This window comes from Thalia democratica, chromosome 3 (genome assembly GCF_965202585.1).
Source record: "Thalia democratica chromosome 3, ktThaDemo2.hap1.1, whole genome shotgun sequence".
NCBI lineage: Eukaryota > Metazoa > Chordata > Thaliacea > Salpida > Salpidae > Thalia > Thalia democratica.
This window is the reverse complement of record NC_139167.1, coordinates 70542427-70556285: the sequence shown is the minus strand read 5'-3', so window position 1 is coordinate 70556285 and position 13859 is coordinate 70542427.

Below are 13859 nucleotides of genomic sequence, written 5' to 3'. Positions count from 1 at the left end.
AACTTTAAAATCTGTCTTTTATCTATAACATAATATTTTTAATTTTATTATGTTAAGATTAAGCTAACTTAAATACTACATTAAAAAATGAATAGTTTTAAAAGATGTAGGTTTAGATCATGAAATAATTATTATTAATTAGTCTACATCACTTGCCATACCTACCTATAAATATCCATTTTTAGTTGAATAAACAAGTTTTAAAGCGGTTTGATATTACTTTTTTAAAATTTAAAGGTTTTGTATATACACAAGTTAGATGAAGGAACATGTATTAATCATCAACAATCTTTTAAAAATTTCAGCTTTTCAACAGAAATGAGTTTATTTAGTTATTTACTCGAAACGAGAACTAAAAATTAGTCATATTAGTATATGTATATGTGAATAAGCATAATTTATTAGATAGCTATTTTTTAGTATTGAAAACAATAAAAACGTGATACTGAAAGAATAGGTTAGTTCGAATTGAAACTTTGTTAAATTGTGTTTCATTAATAATTGCTACTACAGTATCTAGGTTACCGAACAAAAAAGGGCATCAAGTGAATTGAACCCGGATCTCCGGATTTGAATGTGGCTTATCCACGGTACTGTTGTTCCTCATGAACTTCTGTATAATTTAAATACATAAACTCAACTTTTATTTTTTTACAGTTTATTTCTGTACAAAACTTAATTTTTTTAACTTCTATAAAACTAATATAATGACTGACAAATATTTAAAATTTATTAAACGTGGTAATTTTTTACAGGCACGTTTGAAAAGTTTCTGTTAGTTTGAAGTTTAAAACTTTTCAGCTTAATTACAGCATGAATATATATTAACTAAAATTTAATTAAAAAATTTAAAGTGTTGCACTAAATAGCTTTTTTTCTACAAATGTTATTTTAAACTTTATAAAAATATTTTTTCAGGTCTCCTTTTGTTACTAGAAGTAACTCAACAACAATTTTACCTTCAAATGTTAGTGTAGCAGCTTTTTATGAAAATACAAGTTTTTACTTATCTTTTTGCCTAGTAATTTTCAAATAAAAAAAAATCTTTATGACAAATATATTTGAAAAAAAAATCTTTTAAAAACAGGTTTTGTCTGCTTTACAAATAATATCTTTAAGTCAGAACGATTTTGAAAATAAACTTGAAGAAGTTTTCAATGAAGATAGATTTAAAGAATATTCTGACGTTTGTAAAGAATTTGTAAATCAAATAAACCTCCAAAAAATTTAAAAAGGTTTTGCTTTTATAAATAGATTTTGTTTTATATGTTTAAAACTTAAACAGTTTTGTTTATTGTTTGTTTCTTGAAATATTTTAGCATCATATAAGAAAATACTTTTAAGCTTTACATTATTTTTAGTTTCTTCAATAAGTATAAAAGGAATAAATTTTTAGCTTTTGAAGCAAAATGATATGGACTATTTTTACTTTATAGTTTCGAAGAAATAAGTCAGTAGTAAAAAGTTATTTTAATAAGTTATCTTTAAACAGATATTTGTAAAAGTTTTAGAAAACTAGTATGCTTATAATAAGTGAAATTTGTTTTGTAGAAGTTAAAAAATATTTATCAAATTTATTAAAGTTTTTGTTCAGAAAAAGAAGAAGCTATTTTCGCAGCAATTTTTAAGACGTTTCAAAATTCAACCTATCAAAACACAGGTATAAAAAAACATTTGTATACGTTTTTTCTTAAGCTAAAGCTTTACATAATCCTTTTATTTAAAAATTTTTATATTTATCAAGTTTACTCAAGTTTCAGCTAAAACTTTTATGATATTAAAATTTGTGCTAGTGTTATGAAAAATACAATGTTTTTTATAATATTAGTCTTTAAACTTCAAAATCGCTTTTTATAAATCGTTAAAAAATTTTGTAAATATTGTTGAAAAGATGATAGTTGAAAAAATGTTTCTTTGTCTATCTATTGAACGGAAGACCACGTTGAAAGAAAAAATCAAAAGCGAAGTTTTAAGCTTTTATTTGAAGCCAAAAAATGATAAAGATGTATCAGATATTTTTAACTTCATAGCTACTTTTGAATTAGAACTAGATGATTTAAATATCGATTAACCCGATTTTGCATCTGATGCAGAAGTCAAAAAAATTGTTGAAAGCATTAGCACTGGAGACAACCAAGTAAGATTAATTTTAGTATTTTTAGAGTAAATAATTCAAATTACTATATTCAAGTACTTTTAACTTATAAAGTTATGCACTACAAACCAAAAGAAAGTGATTGGTTTTTTGAATGTTCCCGAAAACAATATATCTTGATTTTTGTATCGTTACAGATTTGTGATATCACTTTTTTCAACCTAAAAACAAAGAACCCAGATGTGTTTGGTAATAACTTTTGTAAATTCGTACAACGAACTGTTGAGTTGAATTTTGAGTGTGAAATGTCTGTAGATGAGATGAATATTATGAAAACAAAATTAATTGGCTTATTAAATGCATGCGGTCAAGTAAAAAAAATTGTTTTTATTTTGAATTGTATTATTTTTACTTATTATCGGAACAAAACTGTATAGTTTTATTATAAAGCTGTAACTATAGTTGAACAGAAACTTGAAGGAAAAATTGTTGGTATTAATGGGTAACAACGTACCTATATATCTATTTTAAGTACATATGAATCTGAATTTTTTGTTCAATATAAAACTATCATTTACTAATTTAAGTTAAAAGATAAATTTTATATACTACATATCTAATTATTTTAGATGTCATTTACGGACTTCACTTAAGTTATCTTTACTTTAAAACATAAACAATTCATATAAAGATATTTAAGCTGTTGTAGTATTCGCACTATTCCAGATCACAAACGAAACTATTTAGTACTAAAACTAGCATCACAGCGACGTAATCAGTTAATCTACTTTTACATAAAAACCACATATTTTCTTAGATTTAATAATACGCAAATTTACTTTAATTATTTTATGTTTATTTTTTTTCTGTTAAAGTATTTTATTTGGCTTTTCACTTTCTATAACTTTTATTAGTTTAACACAAGAACTTTATTAATTGGTTTTAAATTTGAAAAGTCTTTGGCTTAAGTACTTAGTACGACAGTAAGACTAAAATTTTTTAAAGCGTCATACTTCCCAGTAAAAAAGTTATGCAATACCAAAAACTTTTCTAATGTAATTAAAATTTTTATTTATAGTTTTAAGTTGTATAGTAGCTTTTAATATTTTTTTTCAATTTTTTTTTTAGAAATAATTAGTTGGTTTTTTGCACGTAACTACGATGTTACAAGCTTTTACTTCAATAGTACGACTAATTTTGTTTGTTTAGTCTTTTTGTTTTATTTAAAAATTAATTTCAGTATGCAGTAAAGCTAATGTTTGTTTTTATATTTTTTTTTTGTATTCTGAACTTTAAACACAAACATTAAATTTAAACGTTGAAATTATTTCGATATTTTAAACTTATAAATATTTGTTTTAATATGTAATAAAAATTATTTACTTTTATATGAGAACAATTTTAAGTTTTTTTTTTTATAAATACAAGAATTCTAGAGCTTTTAGTAAAACTTTATTTATATTAAAACTTAGTTTTTTTAATCTTTTGTATGAAACTAAATAATATTTTTGTTATTTTTCATAAAATACATTTTAGAACTCTCCTACCATAGATTTATTACTTAACGACACCAGAATTTTGTTAAGAAAAGATACTCAAGATGGAATTTTTTCATACAAGCAACGTAAGTTGATTTTTTTTTATCCAATTCTCTTGAAACTTAAAGCTGTTCCTAAAGATATTTTACTTTGACATTTTTTCTATAGTAGATGCAGACGAAGAACCAACGACAGTTTTTGACTTGAGAAACTTGAGTTCAAACCAGTTACAAGAATTTCGCACAAAAATTTCCATGGACGATGATTCAGTGTTACACATAAACAGTAGAACTGAGATGATAACCCTCGACAGGATTCTTAGTCTGTCAAATGAACAATTAGTTATAAATGAATTGCATATCTATTTCGACGAAGACACGAACATTGAATTTGTTGTTTATTTTTTGTTTAAAACACTAGCCAAGGACAATTTTACGGTAGTGTTTATACTTTTTTTGTGAAACGACATCAACATATTAAATTACCCTTTTTTATCTTCAATTTATTTTAATAAATGTAATAAATATAAAGACTTTTTCAAAGCAACAGTTGTAATAATGAGTAGATTATAAGTATAAAATAACAACAATTTAGACTTTTTTCAAATGTTTTATTTTATTTTATGTATTAGTTAAAGTTCTATTTATTTGTTGTTACAACAATACTAAATGAACTTCATCTTGGTGAATTAAAAAAACAAAAACTTAAAGATATCATACTTGTATTTGTACAATTGGATTTTTGAGGAAGACGACGAAGATAAATTACAGCAAATAACTAAGAACGTATACGAGGATATAGAAATTTACTCTGAAGCGTACTACACAGCTAACGAGCGAATTTCGATTCAACAAAGTCTCAATGTACTTATTGCAGAAAATGCTAGTTTATTGTTTTAAATTTCTTAAACTCAGAATACTTTTTAACAAAAAAATTACTTTTAGTAAAATAGGGTCATTGATAAGCTATGAACCTTTCAGTTTTAAGACTAATTCTACACCCAGTAGCTATAATAAACTTATACTTTATCACTACTTTAAGTGTATTGATTGACATAACTTTTTTGTTAAATATTTTCCTTTCAAGGCTTTAACAGTAGCTAAATTTATTAAAAACTTCTGCATATCTGATCAGACATCATTACTTTTGCTTCAGATACCTACAGTGATGTTTTTTAATATTAGTACTTTTATGTTGGTTTTTTGTTGTTTTTGGTTGTGTTTTAGTAAAGTATTAACTCAGTTTGTAATGAAATATTACTTAGTTTTATGATAATTTCAAAAAATTCAACCTTGTAAAAGTGGCACTAGTGCAAAAGTTAAAATCAGTAAGATCTAATCTCATAAAATACGTAATTAATTAGATTTTCATATTTAAGATAAAAAAAACTATTTTAGTGTGACATTGTTTAACGTCAGACGAAAAAGACCTCGGACGTTTTAGTAGAAAAACAAAATATACACTAAGAACTTTGTCTTACTGTATAACAACGTTTTGTTTATTAAATAACTTGAAACATTCCCGGACACTTTTTATTAGTTTTTTAATGAATTAATTAATAAGATAATTTTTATAATCGAAAAAGGCAAGCTATACACATAATACCAAAGATAAAATAAATGACTTATTCAATGTAGTCCAAGATGTTTAAACTTTATTTCATTTATTTTCTTTAGTTTATAAAACAATAATTATTTCACTTAAATCAGCATATTTATTTTTTTGCTTTACTTTTAATCTTTTATGTCTTAAAAACTAAAAAACTGTTTTTAAATTATTTTGAATAATTTAGTTCGAGTTTTTTTTTTAAATGTAACCTAATATATCCGTATACTTAAAAATTTTTATTTTTATTTAGTTTACAATGTTTGTTTAAACTTAAATTGAAAAAGCTAATAGGTCTGTAAAGATTTATTACAAAAGTTATATTATTTGAAAAAATAAATAAATTACATTCCAAATACGTAAGTAATAAGTAAAAAACGTTAACATAAATTTTTTGTATTTTTATATAAAATAATTGAAATATGTACCTGAAAACAATTATTCTAAACAGACTAAAAGCTTAGTTTTGTGGTTTCAAGGAGATGACCTGGAAGTTTGGAGTACAGAAACTTGAAATCTTATTATAAAAAATTAAAACAATGAAGTACAAAGCTCATGATTTTTTGCTTATTTATTTTTAAATTATAGCTATAAAGTAGTTGTAATGTTAGTTTCGTTTGATAGTAATTTTTTACTAGTTTTAAAATTGGTTAAAATTTTCAAGTTTATGAATAAATTTAGGCTTATATGTATGTTGTTTATACCTGTAAACATTCACAAGTATTTTTTAAGTTTATTTTATTGTTAACTTCACCTACAAAATAATAATTAAGTATAAAATTTCTGTCAAAAATCATAACTTTTTACTTAATTTAAATGTTTTATTGTTGCTTTACAAAAAAAAATTCTTACAAATTGTTCTTTTGCAAAAACTTTCTTTAGACAACATTGAAAAATCTTTAAGTTTTATAGTTTTTAGATATTATAAATCAAGTAAAAAAAAACTCAATAGACTACTGCAATTTATGTTTTTTTGGAAAAACATTTACATAAATTTATTTTTTGCTATTTATTAAAGTTTTATTATAAAAAAGTGTTAAACTTAAAAACCTTTTGTATTTAGTTGTGATTAAACTAAGTTTTTAATTGTTTATTTATCTACTTTAAAGTATGTGAATTTTATTAATTTTAAGAAAGATAGCCAAATATTTAACTTATTACAAGTTTAAGCACTTTGTTTTTTTTTAGATTGTGTTATTACATTATATTTAATATAATTGTTATTTAGTTAAACACTTTTTAAAAGTTTTTGTTTTGCTATTGTACTTTTTGAAACATTAAATGTTTTTTTATGTACTTTGCAGGTTTTTTTTCTACTTTATAAGACCATTTCCATTATACCATTATTAAAAAAAAACCTTAGAGTTATTTTAAACAAAACAAGGTATCTAATTAACAACATTTTTTTAATGATTTTTTTAAAATGTTTTTTTTTATAAATGAAAATTTTCTAATATATAAATTTAAAGATATGTTTTATAAATTTCACTTTAAATATCTGCACAAGTTTGTTTTTTAAAAGAATTAAAACATTTCATGAACTAAAACAAACTTGTTAAAATTTAATCTCGTTAGTATCTTTCATCAAAAAAAAAAAACAATAAACTTTTATTTTTGCAAAAGAACAGCTAAAAATTAATTTACTACTACTTATACTAAATCTCTAACTTATATTTTTTGGTTTGTTTTTTTTTTAATCCCAAGTAAAATAAATACTTTTAAAATTAAAAGCTATTTTTCAAAATAAAGTTTTGAAATTTGTATAATTATGATAGAAATATTTATTAATTTGTTAGTTATTTTTCTAAAAAAGTTATAAATTATGTTTATTTAGATATTTTTCACACAGTAACTTTAGAACAAAAGATGTGAAAATAAATAAAATCAACTTAAAGTCGACATAACTTAAATATTTACTGCATCGATTTTAAAAGTTTTATTTAAAAACAATAACGATGCGATACAATTATAGTATATGATAATTTAACCTTGTTTAACCTTTATTGCGACCTAAAGTGGTTAAAATCCATTAAATGTTGTTTTTAATGTACTAGTTATAAATCCTTTGTGTTAAAAAAATCTATAAATTCGAGATAAATTCATCAAGACATCTACTTAATAAGTTTGTTAAGATTGTTTTGATTATGCTTAAAACTTTAGAACACTTGGTCATTTTTTTAAGATTTTGTTTGTTTTATTATAACAATCAGAGTTTTTTATTTTAATTGACCAAAATAAAAAAAAATAACACAAGGTATAAAAAATGGTTAAGTATATAATATATAGCAAAGTTGGATTGCTAGCTTGTAGAAAGATTTTTACTTGCATTTAAAAATATTTAATGTCAAAAATTTTTTGTTTTTTTAAATTGTGTAGCTACTTCGTTGTATAATTGTTTTTATTATGCTTCAAAGTTAGGTTAAATTTTTTTAGTGGTAAAAAATTATAGACAAAAATTAGTTTAAAAAGCAACAAAAAAAATTAACTAAAAGTTTAAGGCTACTACTGTTTTTAAAACACACCTGATAAGTAATTTTTAATTAGGTAGATTAAGGGTTCTTTAAAATTAAGTTGTTTTGTTTTTTCTTTGCTACTATTAGTATAAACTAAGGTAGTGCAACGTACTTCCAACAGGCCGGATCCAACCGGTCAGCCAAGCAAAATTTTTGAAATAAGAATCATTATTTAGCTCGAACAAAACTTTAAAAAAAATTGTGATAGTACAAAGGCTAACAAAAAAAAAATTGTTTCATCAATTTTATAATTTTATTTATTTTTTTTATTTGAATTAGTTGGCCCGCAATAACCCTTTTTTATCAGTAAGCACACAAATAATTTTTACTGCTGAATGAGGCCAGTGGGCTGAGAATATTGCCCGCATGCAGTTTAAATGGTTCGCATAAAAGTTTTAAAACGATATTTTACGTTTAGTTAATAGTTTTCTTACAGTATTCAAAGGACAAAAAATATTGCTACTCTTATGTTTAAATTTGTGTTTACCTCTCCTGTTTACCTCCTTGGTAATTTCGTTGTTTTTAAAGTTCTATTATACTCCTTAAGTTACTGTAAACGACCGCTTAAATTTACTTAATAGTAAACCAGTAGTCTAATAAATTACTTAAAACAAAAATAAAGTAAGTACTACATAGTAAAATTTTGAAAACAAGAAAATTTATTCTGTATAAAATCAACACAACCTTTTTATAGGTTTTAAATTCTTACTTCATTTTTTCATATACTTATAAATTTTTTTTAAATCTACGTATTGTAATACTTAACTTTTTTAAAACGTCTACTTATCTGACAGTTTGAATGTGAATAGATTTCGTTTTATACTTACTTGATTTAAAAGCGAAACACGACGTTTTAAAAAGTGCCATGCAAAAATTTTCAACAATTTTTTTTTTAATCGTTGATAGTAGATTTAACTACTTTGTGACTTCAACTTAATTGTTCATTTAAAAAGGACTTCACATATTCTTTAAACATAAAATTTTTTGTATATGTTTCTATTAAGAACGATATATGTTTCTTTAAAAATCATTAAAAATTAAACTTGTCCAAAACTTTAATACAGAAATATATTAAGTTAAATTAGCGGTAGTTGTAGCTCAACTAAGCTAGGCATTTTTTAATAATAAGTAAGAATTTTATATTGTATTTTGTTTTTGTATTCTATCTGATTTAAAGGAGATTCAAATAAATTTGTATATGCAATACATATTTTGTTTTACTGACAATAAAATAAGTTTCTAATAAAATAAATAACTTAAATGATAAGCAAGTTTTAAATTATTTTAAAGCAAAATGTTTAGGTAGTTAAGCTTAATCTACTCAAACGTTTTATATACTAATTCTAAAGTAAGAATAAATTAAAACTATACAAGTTTCTAGAATCTTTTTTAACTTTAAATTTGAATACTTCATAATATGCAAGTATTTTTCTAAGCTAATAATTTTTTGTTAATAAGAATATTGCCTACTGATTGACGGTTACCTTTTTTTGCTAGTATACGTTGAATTGTTTAGATTTGAACTATTAAACAAAATATAAGTATTCAAAGCTAAACGAAAAAAGGTACTTTATAATGTTCTTTAATTCCTTAAGATTTATACTAAAGTAATAAAAGAGAAGTTTTCTATTTGTAATTATATTGCAGCATATGTATTATTAGATTTATTTCATTTAAATACTTAAAAATTATTTTTTGTTTTATTTTAGATAGTAAAATTAGAAGTCGAATTAGCTTAAATAAACTAAAAAACAGATATATTTTTCTTTCTTTATTGTAGTACAATTAAAAAGATATTAGTGACTAAGTATAAAAAATGTTGTTTAATTAGTCAAAATTAAGAATTTATCATTAAATCTTGTAAATGTTGAAAACATTTATTTATGTTCCAATCGATATTTTTTTAAATTTTACCGAGTCTCATCACCAATAAGTACTTGAGTGAACGCCTGGTAATTTATGTTGCCCCTTCTTTAGCGGATCTGCACCTTTCAGGAATTCATGGATCTCATCTTCTGTAAGGACTTCCCCTAATGAGGTCAGAACTTTTCTCATCTCAGCACATGTGACAAATCCTTGAAAGTTTAACGTGTTTACTCATGTTTTATTACTTCTAAAAGCGTTGTTAGCTGTTGTCGTAAAATTAATCAAAATGCATTCAGTATGCTTTTAACTTTGTTTTCAAAACATGTTTGGCTATAAATTAATTTTTTGAATTTTTTCCCAAGAAATAAGTTGTATTGCACTTTTTTGTGAACAAATAAAAACAAAACGATTTTACACAACTAGTTATAGAATTATTACAGTTTAAATATTTATTAGGAATTAACTAACCAGTAATGTCAGGATCAAATCTTCTAAAAGCTTCTATTAAACTTGCATCAACTTTTTTCGCTTTCAGGAATTCTTGTATTATCTTTAAACATTGGTATGTTTCTTACAACCTTCTTTCGGAAGGCAGGTGGCAACATTTTTACATGGCTTTTTTCAACTGTGACGTCACTATATAATTTTCACCAGTGACGTCAGAACTATCGAATATCCTCCTGTTGTGTTTCCTTTGCTCTTCTTTCACAAGTTCTATATGTTATTGCTTCTCGTCAACACTCTCATTATCTCATTTAAGATCATCGGTTATAATATAACTAGTGTTAGATTTAGAATGTCTTATATTTCTAAATTGGATTTCGATGAAAACTGGTGTTTATACTAAAAATATATTAAGAAAACCTACCTTGGTGTTACAAAAACACGGAAAACAAAAACTTAATTTTTTTTTTTAATAAGGAGTAGTAATAATTTTTTTCACTAGTTTTTTAAGGTAATAAATACTAAATGTGTATTTACAAAATAAATAATAAATATGATATAAAGTTTAATCACTTTTTTAATATTTTTGAAATTACTGCTTAGTGTTACATAACGTAAAATTTTAAAAATGAAGAACTTTTTTCTTTTTTTTGTAACCTTAAACGATAAATTTGATAAAATTAAAAGTATCTTTCAACGTTTTAACTTTAATACATAAAACATGAATAGTCTCGAAATATTTAACAGCTTCTTTTGAAATTCAAGCTCTTATAAATGCCAAAGTATTAAAATTTAATTCTTTCGTTTACTTTTATTTTTATCAAAATTTATAACCATAATACCTTAAAAAGTAAAAATAAATTTTGAAATTTTAGAGATAAAAACACCTATGTTCTATACATAAATTTGATAACTCTTTCTGTTTATCACTTTCTAAACACTGATTATTTTAAGTTTCATGATGTAAGTCCTTAAACTTTGACTAATTTAATAACTGTTTTTGTTATTGCATAAGTATAAATATACAGAAGTTTATTTGTTAGTAAAGCTGTAAGAAAGATGTTTATAAAACATAGTTTTTTTGATGTATTTTATACTAATAAAAATTCTATAAAAATCTAAATTAAACTTAATTTGTGCATATTTCTTACAACATCGTTCAATTAAAGTTTATTTCAGTTTAAAAACATTTTAAGAAATCATTATTAAGTTAATTTGGATTATTGTGAGAAAAGTTTCAAGAACTCTCTTATTTCTCTTCTTCTCAATTTCTTTCTCATTAATATGAGCTATTTGTTTTATAAGCTTATCAAGACAAAAACTTATAAGTGGCTCGTTAGGTCTTGTATTAAGGCGCCTTTCCTGTAAACCAGCTGATGCAAGTTCTATTCTTGTCAGAGTCACTTAATTGTCAAAACACTTTGCATCTTGCCTATGAATAAACCCCAGACAGGTGGTAGATATATATCACCGTTTGAGGCTTATTCACGAGCAAGATGGCAAAATATCAACAAATTGACATATTTTTTAGTCAATTAATTTGAATACTATAAAATATTATTAATACTATAATCTACTAGCTACTTACTTGTTTAAATGGTTTTAAGCTGCATAAAAATTTCAAATATTGCTTGAAAATAAACAAAACTAATTGAATAATAGATAAACAATTACTAAGAACATAAAAAAAATTGACTTAACATTATAAAAATATTGTATGAAAGATAACAAACCGGTAAAATACTTCTTATACTTTTTTAACCATTAAGTTTGACGAATAATTTTAATTATGTTCTACTTATATAGTTAAAAAAAATGAGTACTAATTTTAATAGAACTCCCATCTATAAAGTATTGTTATCTGTAAACTCTAATTATTAACCACTATATAATACAGAAATTACATTGTTTTTAAAATATCTAAAATAACCTTAATAAACGTAAAACATATCTAAAAATTAAAATTTTGATACTTAAACGATTAGTTAAACTACTTATAAAATAAAAATTGACAGTTAATTTTTGATAATGTGATTTACATATTTTTTTAATTATCACACTTTTTGAAAATGTTTTATTCCCTTTTTTATTCTTTTATTTTTATTTCATTTAAATATTTGAAGTTTAATGTAACAAAATTAAAGTTATTTAAATTTTCAAAACTTATAATTTAGATTAAGGTAGTTTAAATACTTAGAATTTTTATGCTAAGCCTATTTTTTTTGCAATTGAAACAAGTTTCAAGTAGAGTCGAAATTTTTGCAGATAATCAATATTAAACTACAGACCATTAAAAGTCTCTTTATATGTTTTCAGTGCAAATAAATAGGGATTATATAAATATAACTGCATTCGTCACCAGCTTGTTACTTTTACAAGGAGAGACGAGTTAGTTTTAGCTAAACTATATCTTAAATGAAAAGTTTTATAAGAATTTGTGATATAAATAAAGTTATTTTACTTAACTACAGACCATTATGAGCCTAACAATCTCATTTAAATTAAATTTATTGTATATTACAGCCCTGGTTATGACAAAGAAGACATTCACTATATAATACTGGTATTTGCAGTTTTCAAGAATATTGATGAAAAAGAAATATGTTTCTTTATTTTCCAAGCGGAGGTTGTTAGCTCATAAAACTTTAAGAATATATTTTTGTATAAACAATCATAAGTTAATTAGCACATAATAAAAACCATAGATAAACTGTTTTACTTGTTTAATCTTAGAAACTTCTTGGTATGTTTATTTTATCAAACTAAAAATAAAGTTAAATTAATGCAAAATTCAACATAATACTTTATATAAATAGTATTTTAGACTATGAATTAAAGCAAATATCAAATAATCATAATCTTATAACTATTCATTAGATTAACATTAAAAGTTTTGATAAAGTTTATAATTTTTTTTAGGGAAATTCTTAACACCCATTTTATACTTTTAGCTGTACAACGAAGGACTTAAAAACATAAAAAACTCAATTTATCTTTCATTTTTGGATTCGGTGAAATATTACAGAGGATCAAGTGTAGAAAAAACTTCGACTGAAAGAACTACTTTGTTCCACGAAATAATAAAGAGTTTTATGAAGTATTACAAAAATGCTTGGTCAGTAATTGTGATATTTGTTTTTAATACATTTTTATGAATATAAACTACAAATAAATATTTTACAGTAAACCATATTTATTTACATACTAAAATATTAAATTTTTCAAAACATAAACACATAAAGATTATAATTCTTTTCCGAATCAATTCCCATTAGGTCAATCATATGCATGATTTAATTAGCTTCTGTTTATATTTTTAACAGGTACAAATTTATAGTCATTTGGAGTCAGGTTTCAGAGAAAGATTACTGCTTTAGAATAAAACCTAAAAGTAAGTTTAACACATCGAATAATAAACATACAAGACATGACAGACTGAAGAACTGGTATGATAAACTAATACAAGACTCAAAGGTAATTACTTCTTACTAATTTGAAATTTCATTTAAAATTTAAATATTTGCTATATTTTTGTGTATTGAACGAAAAAAAGGGCTCAAGATAGTTGGTCTTAAGAACTGTACAAAAAAACCTTTTAATTATCGAGTCGCAAAAAACTTGGATACAGTTTAAGTTTTTAATTTTAACCGTCTGTTTGTGAAATGTACCAAACTGCCTGAAAACTTTTTTAGCAAACTGACTGTAAAAATTACTACACTTTTGAAATTTTTAAAAAATTAAGTAAACAGTTATTAAACTTTCAACAAATAAGACTACATATTTAGAATCAATAAGAAC